This window comes from Hyperolius riggenbachi, chromosome 2 (genome assembly GCF_040937935.1).
Source record: "Hyperolius riggenbachi isolate aHypRig1 chromosome 2, aHypRig1.pri, whole genome shotgun sequence".
Classification (NCBI taxonomy): domain Eukaryota; kingdom Metazoa; phylum Chordata; class Amphibia; order Anura; family Hyperoliidae; genus Hyperolius; species Hyperolius riggenbachi.
Genome location: NC_090647.1, coordinates 81297244 through 81309822, shown reverse-complemented (window position 1 = coordinate 81309822; position 12579 = coordinate 81297244).

Below are 12579 nucleotides of genomic sequence, written 5' to 3'. Positions count from 1 at the left end.
GGCTTACTGTTGAAGTACTGCAGGCCTCTTTAAAGAAGATAATTGTAGACTTATACTATAATGGCAACAACAACATCATAGAATTGTGCAGTGTAAGTCTCGCCCTGTTATGCGTATGTATTGTAACCAGGGGTACTCCTAGCTGCAGTCAATCTAGGCAAGGGCTTGGAGCGGCAAGGGGAGGGGGAGCGCCGCCGCGGGGGGGGGGGGGGGGGGGGCGGGGGGATTCGCCGCTACTGCAGTCACCGTCTGTGACAAGTTGGAGCCCTCCGTAGTGTGTTTACATTTTAAACCACGTGCTCCGCTGCTGCTGCCTCTATGCATGCCCCCAGCTAATAGGCATGAGGCTAGCACGCTAGCCACCTCCCAGTCCCACCCTTTCCTCCTCCTCTAGTAGCCCGGCTGGTCCCCTCTCCATAGAAGCAGCCGCACGGGTAGTCTGTTTACCTCGTGCGTGGCGTCGCCTCTAGCTCCGGCCCCGCAAGCGTGACTCGCCGCCGCCGGATCCTAATTGCCAGACAGAAACTGTGGCCTCCTGCTGAGTCCCCTGTCCTGTGCACATACACGCCAGCACTCAGAGCCCCATCTCATGATGCTTCTATCATCATCACTGCCTGTGCTGCGGGACTCTGGCTGGCTCATCTCCGTATAGCTCCGCCCCTTTTGTGAAGAGCCCAGAGAGGAAGCAGGAAGAAGGCCAGGAAGGAACTGGGGCTCTGGAGACAACTGCCTGGCATGGTCTGCCTTCTATGGTGCAGTTCACTGGAGCCCCGGGCCAGCAGAAAGGAAGATGGGATGCTGCAGCTGCTTGCAACAACAACAATTTTGGAGGGTTAGTGCTGCTCTGTCCTGTGTGTTTCCCTGGCCATCTGTGTGTTCCCCTGGCCACCTGTGTGTTCCCCTGCCCTCTTGTGTGTTCCCCTGCCCTCTTGTCTGTTCCCCTGGCCACCTGTGTGTTCCCCTGGCCACCTGGGTGTTCCCCTGGCCACCTGTGTGTTCCCCTGGCCATCTGTGTGTTCCCCTGGCCATCTGTGTGTTCCCCTGCCCTCTTGTGTGTTCCCCTGCCCTCTTGTGTGTTCCTCTGGCCACCTGTGTGTTCCCCTGCCCTCCTGTGCATTCCTCTGCCCACCTGCGCGTTCCACTGCCCTCTTGTGCGTTCCCCTGATCACCTGTGCATTCCCCTGACCTCCTGTGTGTTCCCCTGCCCTCCTGTCTCTTGTCTTCTTTCCTCCTGTGTTTTCCCTGTCCATCTGTGTTCCCCTGGCCTCCTGTGCATCCCCCTGTCTCTTGTCTGCTTGTCTCCTGTGGTCCCCTGCCCATCTGTGGTCCCCTCTCCTCCTGTGCGTCCCCCTGGCCACCTGTGCATTCCCCTGCCCTCCTGTCTCTTGTCTGCTTGTCTCCTGTGTTCCCCCGCCCATCTGTGGTCCCCTGGCCACCTGTGCAATCCCCTGGCCACCTGTACGTTCCCCTGCCCTCCTGTCTCTTGTCTCTCTGCCTCCTGTGTTCCCCTGCCCTCCTGTGTGTTCTCCTGCCCTCCTGTCTCTTTTCTCACTACCCTCCTGTGTGTTCCCCGTCTCCCTGCCTTCTGTGTGTTCGCCTGCCATCCTGTGTGTTCTCCTGCCCCCCTGTGTGTTCCCCTTCCCTCCTCTGTGTTCCCTTGTACTCCTGTGTGTTCCCCTGTCTCTTTGTCTCCCCCTGTCTCTTTGTCTCCCTACCGCCTGTGCTTTACATTGCCCTCCTGTGTGTTCCCCTGCCCTCCTGTCTCTTGTCTCCCTGCCCTCCTGTGTGTTCCCCTTCCCTCCTCTGTGTTCCCCTTCCCTCCTCTGTGTTCCTCTGTACTCCTGTGTGTTCCCCTTCCCTCCTCTGTGTTCCACTGCCCTTTCTGGTACAGACTTCACATGGATCAATAAATTAAAGCAAGTTCCATCTCAATTAATGGTTAAACATTGATGTGCAGGGGACATGGTATCTGCGTATGACCTGCGGGGGACATAGTGTCTGCGTATGACCTGCAGGGGACATGGGAGAATGATGCTTGAGTGACATTGCTCCAACTAAGAGCATATTGGCTTGCATCCCTTAACCCAGACTAACGCTTGCTTGCTATTGCCAAGAAAACACAGGACCTATCCCCATTAGGGGGAGGCAGCTGCTGTATGCATGGTGCAAGGCGGTGTGTGAGTTGTGGGTGGGCTGGGCTTGGGTGCATGGGGCAGAGAGTCAATGGACGGACTCCATGCACACAAGCCCAGAGTATTGAACTAGGGGATAAGTGGGTTGGCTCCTTGGTTTTATGTTTTGATTTCTGCGCAGAAATAGGTTTTTAATTCTGTCTGTGGTATTGGTCGTGTAAGGTGTATACCGGCAGCTTTCTATGTTAAATAAAGAATCATTTATACAACTGAGAGGTACTAGGTGTATATGGCCAACTTTGTGTGAATAAATCTGAATATGAATTATACTGGCCACACCAATTCACCAGATGTGCATATAATATTTTAAAGTGAGCATTTGAGCATACAGTGGTGTGAAAAACTATTTGCCCCCTTCCTGATTTCTTATTCTTTTGCATGTTTGTCACACTTAAATGTTTCTGCTCATCAAAAAACATTAACTATTAGTCAAAGATAACATAATTGAACACAAAATGCAGTTTTAAATGATGGTTTTTATTATTTAGTGAGAAAAAAAACTCCAAATCTACATGGCCCTGTGTGAAAAAGTGATTGCCCCCCCTTGTTAAAAAATAACTTAACTGTGGTTTATCACACCTGAGTTCAATTTCTGTAGTCACCCCCAGGCCTGACTACTGCCACACCTGTTTCAATCAAGAAATCACTTAAATAGGAGCTATCTGACACAGAGAAGTAGACCAAAAGCACCTCAAAAGCTAGACATCATGCCAAGATCCAAAGAAATTCAGGAACAAATGAGAACAAAAGTACTGTAATTGAGATCTATCAGTCTGGTAAAGGTTATAAAGCCATTTCTAAAGCTTTGGGACTCCAGCGTACCACAGTGAGAGCCATTATCCATAAATGGCAAACACATGGAACAGTGATGAACCTTCCCAGGATTGGCCGGCCGACCAAAATTACCCCAAGAGCGCAGAGAAAACTCATCCGAGAGGCCACAAAAGACCCCAGGACAACATCTAAAGAACTGCAGGCCTCACTTGCCACAATTAAGGTCAGTGTTCATGACTCCACCATAAGAAAGAGACTGGGCAAAAACGGCCTGCTTGGCAGATATCCAAGGTGCAAACCACTTTTAAGCAAAAAGAACATTAAGGCTCGTCTCAATTTTGCTAAAAAAACATCTCAATGATTGCCAAGACTTTTGGGAAAATACCTTGTGGACCGACGAGACAAAAGTTGAACTTTTTGGAAGGTGCGTGTCCTGTTACATCTGGCGTAGAAGTAACACAGCATTTCAGCAAAAGAACATCATACCAACAGTAAAATATGGTGGTGGTAGTGTGATGGTCTGGGGTTGTTTTGCTACTTCAGGACCTGGAAGGCTTGCTGTGATAGATGGAACCATGAATTCTACTGTCTACCAAAAAATCCTGAAGGAGAATGTCCGGCCATCTGTTTGTCAACTCAAGCTGAAGCGATCTTTGGTGCTGCAGCAAGACAATGACCCAAAACACACCAGCAAATCCACCTATGGAAAGCTGAAGAAAAACAAAATGAAGACTTTGGAGTGGCCTAGTCAAAGTCCTGACCTGAATCCTATTGAGATGTTGTGGCATGACCTTAAAAAGGCGGTTCATGGTAGAAAACCCTCAAATAAAGCTGAATTACAACAATTCTGCAAAGATGAGTGGGCCAAAATTCTTCCAGAGCGCTGTAAAAGACTTGTTGCAAGTTATCGCAAACACTTGATTGCAGTTATTGCTGCTAAGGGTGGCCCAACCAGTTATTAGGTTCTGGGGGCAATTTCTTTTTCACACAGGGCCATGTAGGTTTTGAGTTTTTTTTCCTCACTAAATAATAAAATAATAAAAACCATCATTTAAAACTGCATTTTGTGTTCAATTATGTTACCTTTGACTAATAGTTAACGGTTTTTGATGAGCAGAAACATTTAAGTGTGACAAACATGCAAAAGAATAAGAAATCAGGAAGGGGGCAAATAGTTTTTCACACCACTGTAGGTGCTGCAGTTGCTTGGCAAACCTCCAATTTCTTGACATAGTATCTGCGTATGACCTGCGGGGGACATGGTATCTGCGTTTGACCTGCGGGGGACATGGTATCTGCGTTTGACCTGCGGGGGACATAGTGTCTGCGTATGACCTGCGGGGGACATGGTATCTGTGTATGACCTGCGGGGGACATGGTATCTGCGTTGATGTGCGGGGGACATGGTGTCTGCGTTTGATGTGCGGGGGACATGGTGTCTGCGTTTGACCTGCGAGGGACTTGTTATCTGCGTATGATCTGCGGGTCACATGTTATCTGTGTTTTACCTGTGAGGGACTTGTTATCTGCGTATGATCTGCGAGGGACATGTTATCTGCTTTTGACTTATGGGTGCTACATTATCTGAGTTTTATCACTATCACTTTACCACTGGTTCTCTCGCCTGGAGTGCCAAAATGGCTCGGGGCGCCCCTGATTGTAACATCCCCGCCACTGGGCGCAGAGAGCTCAAATCCCTGGTGGTGTTAAATACTATTCCCTCTCGGAGTTGTAGCAACTCAGAGGGAGATGTAATTTGGGGTCTGGTGATCGTCGGATCCCCAAATTACTCTTGCACGGGGCGCACACTATAGCAATATTGCTATAGCAGCGCCCAGCTTCGCATGTCGTGGCCTAGAAAGGAGAAAGGCCATAATGTCACATCACAGCAGTAACAGCAGCTTTTCATTCAAAAACAATACTCTTTTAGTTGGATCACACTTTGGCCTGGAACACACAAGAAAGCGCAAAGCGGTATTGCAATCGCTAGCGATTTGTGATATCGCTTTGCAAGTGATTGTGGGAGCGATTTCCCTGCTCCTATACAATTCATTGGAATGGAAATGCTCCCAAAATGCTGCATGTCCTGCAATTGCAATTTTTTTAATCGCAATCACGCTAGTGGAATCTGTCCCATCCATTTACATTGGCTGAGTGTTTAGGTAAATCAGTAGCGATTGGAAGAGCTCCCTAAAAACTCAAAAAAAAACAAAAAACACTCTAGTGGGTTGCAGGCCTTAGGTAAGACAAAGGCACTTATATACTATGATGAACTGAAGAAATTGAGAAATTGAAGAACATTTGAACAGCTGAAGAAATTGAGAGCATGTATTGCAGAACTACCTGTAGACGTAATCTGGGATAAGCTTGTGTAACAAGTGTCTGACATTCAACTTGGAACACATCTGTAAAAAAACATTTAAAAAACTCTCCCTATAAAGAAGCCTTTCCTAAATAGATAGCTAAGTCCTTTTGTTCCATATGCAGATTATGGCCTCTGGTCTTCAGTAACCCTAAGGACAAAAAACTGTTCTGCCAAGCTTTTGTATTGCCATCTGATGTATTTATACAAGTTTGTCCAACCTTTCTTGGTAAGGAAGATCTTCTATCTCTTATTAATTTAGTTGCTTGTATTTGTACCTGTTCTAGTATGTTCTTCCTACAGTGTGGTGCCCAAAACTGTATACCATACTCCAGTCCAGATGTGGCCTCACAAATGATTTATATAGAGTAGTATTCTATCCTCTTTCCCCGAAATTAAGATATCCCCAATAGGAAGCCCTAGCAAGAATTTCGAGCATGCTCAAAATTTAAGCTCTACCCAGAAAGTAAGCCCTAGTGGCAGTAAGGGGAAAAAAATATGGCAACTTGTATTATTACTGGAGCCCAGAAACACAAGTTACCATACTTCTTCCCCATAGGCTGAAGCTCGGGGACACAGCGGCATAGAGCTGGAGGAAAGAAGAGCATGCAGAGGGATATCCGGGGACATGGAGGACACCAGGAGGACAAGGGGTACAGAGGTAGACACAGCAGAGGACACAGAGGAGGATGGGATAGAGGAGGACACAGGAGGATGGGATAGAGGAGGACACAGATACAGCGGGGAACGCCAGGAGGACACTAAAGGTACAAAGGGACACAGGCACACAAGAGGTAGATCCAGCAGAGGAAGAGGCGGCACATTGGGGAAGCCAGGAGGACACATAGTACAGGAACTTGAGTGTTCATAGAAATATATAACATCCCCTGAAAACAAGCCCTAGCACTTCTTTTGGTGCAAAAATTAAAATAAGACACTGTCTTATTTTCTGGTAAACACAGTAGCATCTCATGGTTTGCTTTAGCTGCTGCTGCTTGTAATTGAATTTGGGTGTTTAACTTGCTAACCACCAGTATTCCCAAGTCCTTCTCCAAGTCTGATGTTCCAAGCAGTGGCATAGCTTAGGAGCTGTGGGCTCCAGTGTGAGTTTTACATGGGACCCCCAAAGCACTCTATACAAAACAATTCATATGGTGCATCAAAACATGCCAAAGACAAACACAGAGTCAGAGGTGCAAAAAGGGTATGGGGAGCAGTTTGTTAATGCATATTACTATTCAAAGCATCTATAGAAGTGATTATTACCAGGACAGGACCAATAGAGACCTAATAATGTAGTTAAGGGAGGGCCTGTCAGGGCAGCTCTGGCCCAAGGGCCCTGGTGCAACTTCTGCATCCCCTATTGCTATGCCACTGGTTCCAAGCTGTAAGCCATTTATCTTATGTTGCTCTTATGCTCTACCATTGACACGTCCAAGAGCATCTTACATTTATCTATGTTAAATTTCATCTGTCTGCCCATATAGCGATGCTGTTGTAAAATGCCACTATCCTGCTTAGTGTTTATAATTCTGCATACTTTTGTATCAACTGCAGAAATGGCTACATTACTCTTTATTTCATCTGCTAGATCATTAATAAATAGATTGAAAGGGATTGGACCTATTACTGACCATGGTGGGACTGCTAACAGTATCCCATTTTGAATAGGACCCATTTAACAACATTCTTTGCCTTCCACCCCCCAGTTCTCTATTAACATACACACACTGGCCCATATGCAATTCACTTTTCTTTTTTAAACATATTTTATTGTCAAGTTTTTAGTTTACACCAATTGCTATTAAGATGTCGCCATAGGTACACACAAATACATGGTCTTTAACACAATAACAAGGAGATTGGTGAACAGTGCATATTTAGTGTTTCTTCTTTAGAACCCAAAAACCCTTCAAACCAGCCCTCCCTAACACAGAACCCAAAACAAACTCCCTTTCCACTCTCTTTGTGTAATTGTAAAACCAAATTGCAACCAGAATATTAATACCATATCAAGATCATGTTTACACATCACAATTTCTCCTCAGGCTTTATGCTTTAGCACCCCCAGCGAGTCACTAATATCCTTCAAACAATACCACGTGGTCGATACAAAGTTTACCATTTGCTTATTAATTTCATCAAGTGTCTAGAATAAATTTCCTCCAAACTTTAAAGAAACCTTTGGATCTTTTCTCCACACTCTGGTACACATATAGTATAACTTTTCCAAAGTAAACATAGACAGCATTTCTTTCCTTAGCATAGATACAGAAGGTTACCCTGGAGATATCCATATTTGAAAAATAACACGTTGAGCCATTGCCAATATGATATGAAAGAGCGCTGATGGCTTACATTTATTGTCCTCTTCCCCAGAGCCATAATAGTTAAACAGACAGAGCATAACCTCTCTAGTAACTGTTTTAGAACACATCCTATTTGCATAAGTGATTGCTTGATCCCAAAAGTGACCTATTATGTAACAGTCCCAGATGAGGTGCATTAGGTTCGCATTAGGATGAGCACACTTTGGACAAGCCAAAGTGTAATGAGAGGGGGATGTCTATACTTAAAGAGACTCTGTAACAACAAAAACCTCCCCTGGGGGGTACTCACCTCGGGTGGGGGAAGCCTCCGGATCCTAATGAGGCTTCCCACACCGTCCTCTGTCCCACGGGGGTCTCGCTGCAGCCCTCCGAACAGCCGGCGACAGAGCCGACTGTAGCTTCAATATTTACCTTTGCTGGCTCAAGCGGGGGCGCTGTGGCGGCTTTCGGCACGGAAATAGTCGGAAATACCCGATCTCCGTCGGGTCCGCTCTACGGCGCAGGCGCCGGAAACTTGCGCCTGCGCAGTATAGCAGACCCGACGGCGATCGGGTATTTCCGCCTACTTCAGAACCGACAGCCGTCAGAGCGCCTGCGCAGGAGCCAGGAAGGTAAATATTACGTCACCGCTGCACGGAGGGCTGCAGCAAGACCCCTGATGGATGGAGGACGGCGTGGGAAGCCTCATTAGGATCCGGAGGCTTCCCCCACCCGAGGTGAGTACCCCCCAGGGGACATTTTGTCGTTACAGTTCCTCTTTAAAGTGGATCCAAGACAAACTTACTTATTGCATAATTGTGTTCCTTTCATATAGTTTATAGGGCATTCCTCAAGCCAAATACTTTTTTTGTTTCGTTTTAATACTCAAATTCCCTATAAACTAAACAAGTCTCGCCCACAGCTTCCGTTGAAGCTGTTTGCAGCTAGATTTGCTGTGTAAACTATCTACACTTTAGATATATTCCGAATATTTGTATAGCGCTTTTCTCCTGTCAGACTCAAAGCGCTCAAGAGCTGCAGCCACTGGGACGCGCTCAAGAGGCCACCCTGCAGTGTTAGGGAGTCTTGCCTTGAACTCCTTACTGAATAGGAACTGACCCTAGCCAGGATTCGAACCCTGGTCTCCCATGTCGGAGGCAGAGCCCTTAACCAGTACACTATCCTGTCCCCTAGATAAGATATATAGACAAGTTACTTATTACATTTAGTTTTTCATCACGGATCTACTTTAACCACTTGCCGACCACCCACAGCCGATGTGCGGCGGCAAGGGCTGGGCCCAAACGACCGCAATACGCCCATCGGCGGTGGCAGCGGGCGTGGTTATGTGGTGATTGCGTCATTCGTGACGTGATCAGCCGTTGGCGACAGGGTTACTAGCTGCCTGATCGCCACATACAAAGTGTATAATATGCTTTATAATGTATACAAAGCATATAATACAGGTTGCCTCCTGCCCTGGTGGTCCCAGTGATCGAGGGACCACCAGGGCAGGCTGCAGCCATGCAGGTAAGCACCCAAGCACACTGATCTGCCCCCCCTTCCCTCTGATCGCCTACAGCACCCCTCAGACCCCCCCTGCCCACCCCTCAGACCCCTGTTTGCACCCAATCACCCCCCTGTCAATACTATTTTTATGATTAGGTCCTAAACTGCTCCCTGGGGGCTCCTGATCACCCCCCCCCACAATCTCAGATCCTCCCCAGACCCCCCCCCCCCCCCGTGTACTGTATACATCTATCCTCCCCTGTAATCACCTGTCAATCACTCGTCAATCACCACCTGTCACTGCCCCCAGATCAGACTCTAACCTGCCTCTTACGGGCATCTGATCACTCACCCACACCATCAGATCGCCCGCAGATCCACCCTCAGATCACCTCCAAAGTGCATTATTTACATCTGTTCTTCCATCTAATCACCCACTGATCACCCATCAATCACCCAGTCACCACCTGTCACTGCTACCCATCAGATCAGAACCCTATCTGCCCCTAGGGCACCCAATCACCCGCCCACACCCTCAGAACGACTTCAGACCCCCCCAGACCCCCCCCCCCGTGTACTGTATACATCTACTCTCCCCTGTAATCACCTGTTAATCACCCGTCAATCACCCCATCACCACCTGTCACTGCCACCCATCAGATCAGACCCTAACCTGCCTCTTACGGGCATCTGATCACCCTCCCACACCATCAGATCGCCTGCAGACCCACCCTCAGATCACCTCCAAAGTGCATTGTTTACATCTTTTCTACCATCTAATCACCCACTGATCACCCATCAATCACCCCCTGTCACCACCTGTCACTGCTACCCATCAGATCAGACCCTAATCTGTCCCTTGGGCACCCAATCACCCGCCCACACCCTCAGAACGCCCTCAGACCCCAGCCCTGATCACCTCGCCAGTGCATTGCTTGCATCTATTCCCCCCTCTAATCACACCTTGAGACACCCATCAATCACCTCCTGTCACCCCCTAGCACACCTACCCATCAGATCAGGCCCTAATTCGCCCCGTGTGGGCTCCTGATCACTCGGCCAAAGCCTCAGATCCCCCTCAGACCCCCTTCCAAACACCTCCCCAGCGCATTGATTGCATCTATTTTCCCCTCTAATCACCCCCTGAGACACCCATCAATCACATGCCCATGTTCTCTACTGCTTCCTGCACTTCAGTGCCAATACAACCTGTCATCGAAGAGGCCACCCTGCTTATGACCAGTTCCTCAAAATTTGCCCCCTCATAGACCACCTGTCATCAAAATTTGCAGATGCTTATACCCCTGAACAGTCATTTTGAGGCATTTGGTTTCCAGACTACTAACAGTTTTGGGCCCCTAAAATGCCAGGGCAGTATAGGAACCCCACAAGTGACCCCATTTTAGAAAAAATGTAGAAAAACCGAGAGCACAATATAGTGTAGTATGTTAAAACATAAACGAAGTAAGGCAAATCAGTGAGAAGAATATACTCACAAACGTGGGTTACCACACAGGAGACCACTGTATAAGCAGGTGAGGAGATTAGACCTGTCCTCACTCAGGGATAAGAAGTCGCTTTCTGTAGATGAGAAAAAGGGGTAGATCACCCCTCCACCAGGGGTGGACACGATTTTGCAGTAGGAGAACAGAGGCGCCAGCAGAATAAAAGTGGATACAATTTTTAAAATTTTCTAGGAGGAAGTGGTGGACTTACCTCCATAAAGCAGACACGAAAGACTGTCTGAAAAGTAGCAATCACATGTATTATATAGAACCCCAAAAGAACATTTTTGGGGTACTGTATAATAAATGTGATTGCTACTTTTCAGACAGTCTTTCGTGTCTGCTTAATGGAGGTAAGTCCACCATTTTAGAAAAAAGACACCCCAAGGTATTCCGTTAGGTGTATGACGAGTTCATAGAAGATTTTATTTTTTGTCCAAAGTTAGCGGAAATTTATTTTTATTGTTTTTTTTCACAAAGTGTCATTTTCCACTAACTTGTGACAAAAAATAAAATCTTCTATGAACTTCTATGAACTAAAATGGGGTCACTTGTGGGGTTCCTATACTTCCCTGGCATTTTAGGGGCCCTAAACTGTGAGGAGTAGTCTAGAAACCAAATGCCTCAAAATGACCTGTGAATAGGACGTTGGGCCCCTTAGCGCACCTAGGCTGCAAAAAAGTGTCACACATGTGGTATTGCCTGAAAGGAGTCGTATCTATTTAAGTTCATGTCAGATATCAGATGCTTTAGACTACTTCATTTCCTGGCGCCAGGACATGTCACATAACGTGGTTAACAGGACACACACACACACAGGAGTTGTGAGCACAAATTATGCTGGTTGTTTATTACAATTGCTTTCCTTATATCCTACTCAATACAGGATTTTGCTCATGCGCAGTTTATCATCATATGTCACCATAATTACAGAAAGTCATGTGATTTACGAGAATTAACACAGTTCAATGATCACGGGGAAAACATGTTATTTATGACCTTGCAGATGTCCCCATTGGGGAATTTATGGGTTTTGCCCAGAGAGAAGAATTTGGCTATTCTTTACCTCATGCAGCCAGCCAGCTCTTCCTGCACAGATGTGTGTGGGTGGCTGATTGTTCTATAGACACATTAATATCACCCTGAATAGATACATGAGACACAGACTTAGATACATGTATGCTTGTATATGAAATTGATCTATATACTAATATATATACATACATATATATATATATACATATATACCTACATATCCTTTCAGTCCCCCCTTTGGTCATTTCTTCCAAAGGAAGAAGATGACCATACTAAAGCCAATACCTAAAGCAGGCAGAGCTAGCATCACAGTGGGCAAAATTTTTGGTCGAAGTCTCCTAATGGTCAAACCACGAATAGCTATTTGGTAAAGTACTCATAACAAAGAAAATGATTAACTAACCTGTAACCTTAAATAATCAATTAACCACTTTGTCCTCCTTGACGTATAAAAACGTCAAGGAGGACAGGCGCGCTCCCGCGCGCTCCCGCGGCCGATCGCGCGCGTGCACGCGCACTCCCGGCCGCGGAGTCGGTAGCCACGGAATCAATGTATCGGGCTGGGGAGCCCGATCATTGATTCCTCTCCCCCGCTGAAAAAGCGACAGCTTCTCTCGGAAGCTTCGCTCTTTCTGAAGCTGTGTCCCTCTAAGCGTACATTGTACGCTTAGAGTGACGTCATGTAAAAAAAATCGAGATTGCCATCTTGTGGCCAAAAAGTAAAACTACAAGCAAATACCCAAAAACATTACACTACACCAATATTTCCCCAAATAAAACACTTTTATATCCCACCCTCCCAAAAATGCCCACATAAAATGTTTAATAAAAAAAACAAAAAAAACATTACTATAAAAAAAAAACAACATAAATATTTACCTAAGGGTCTAAAC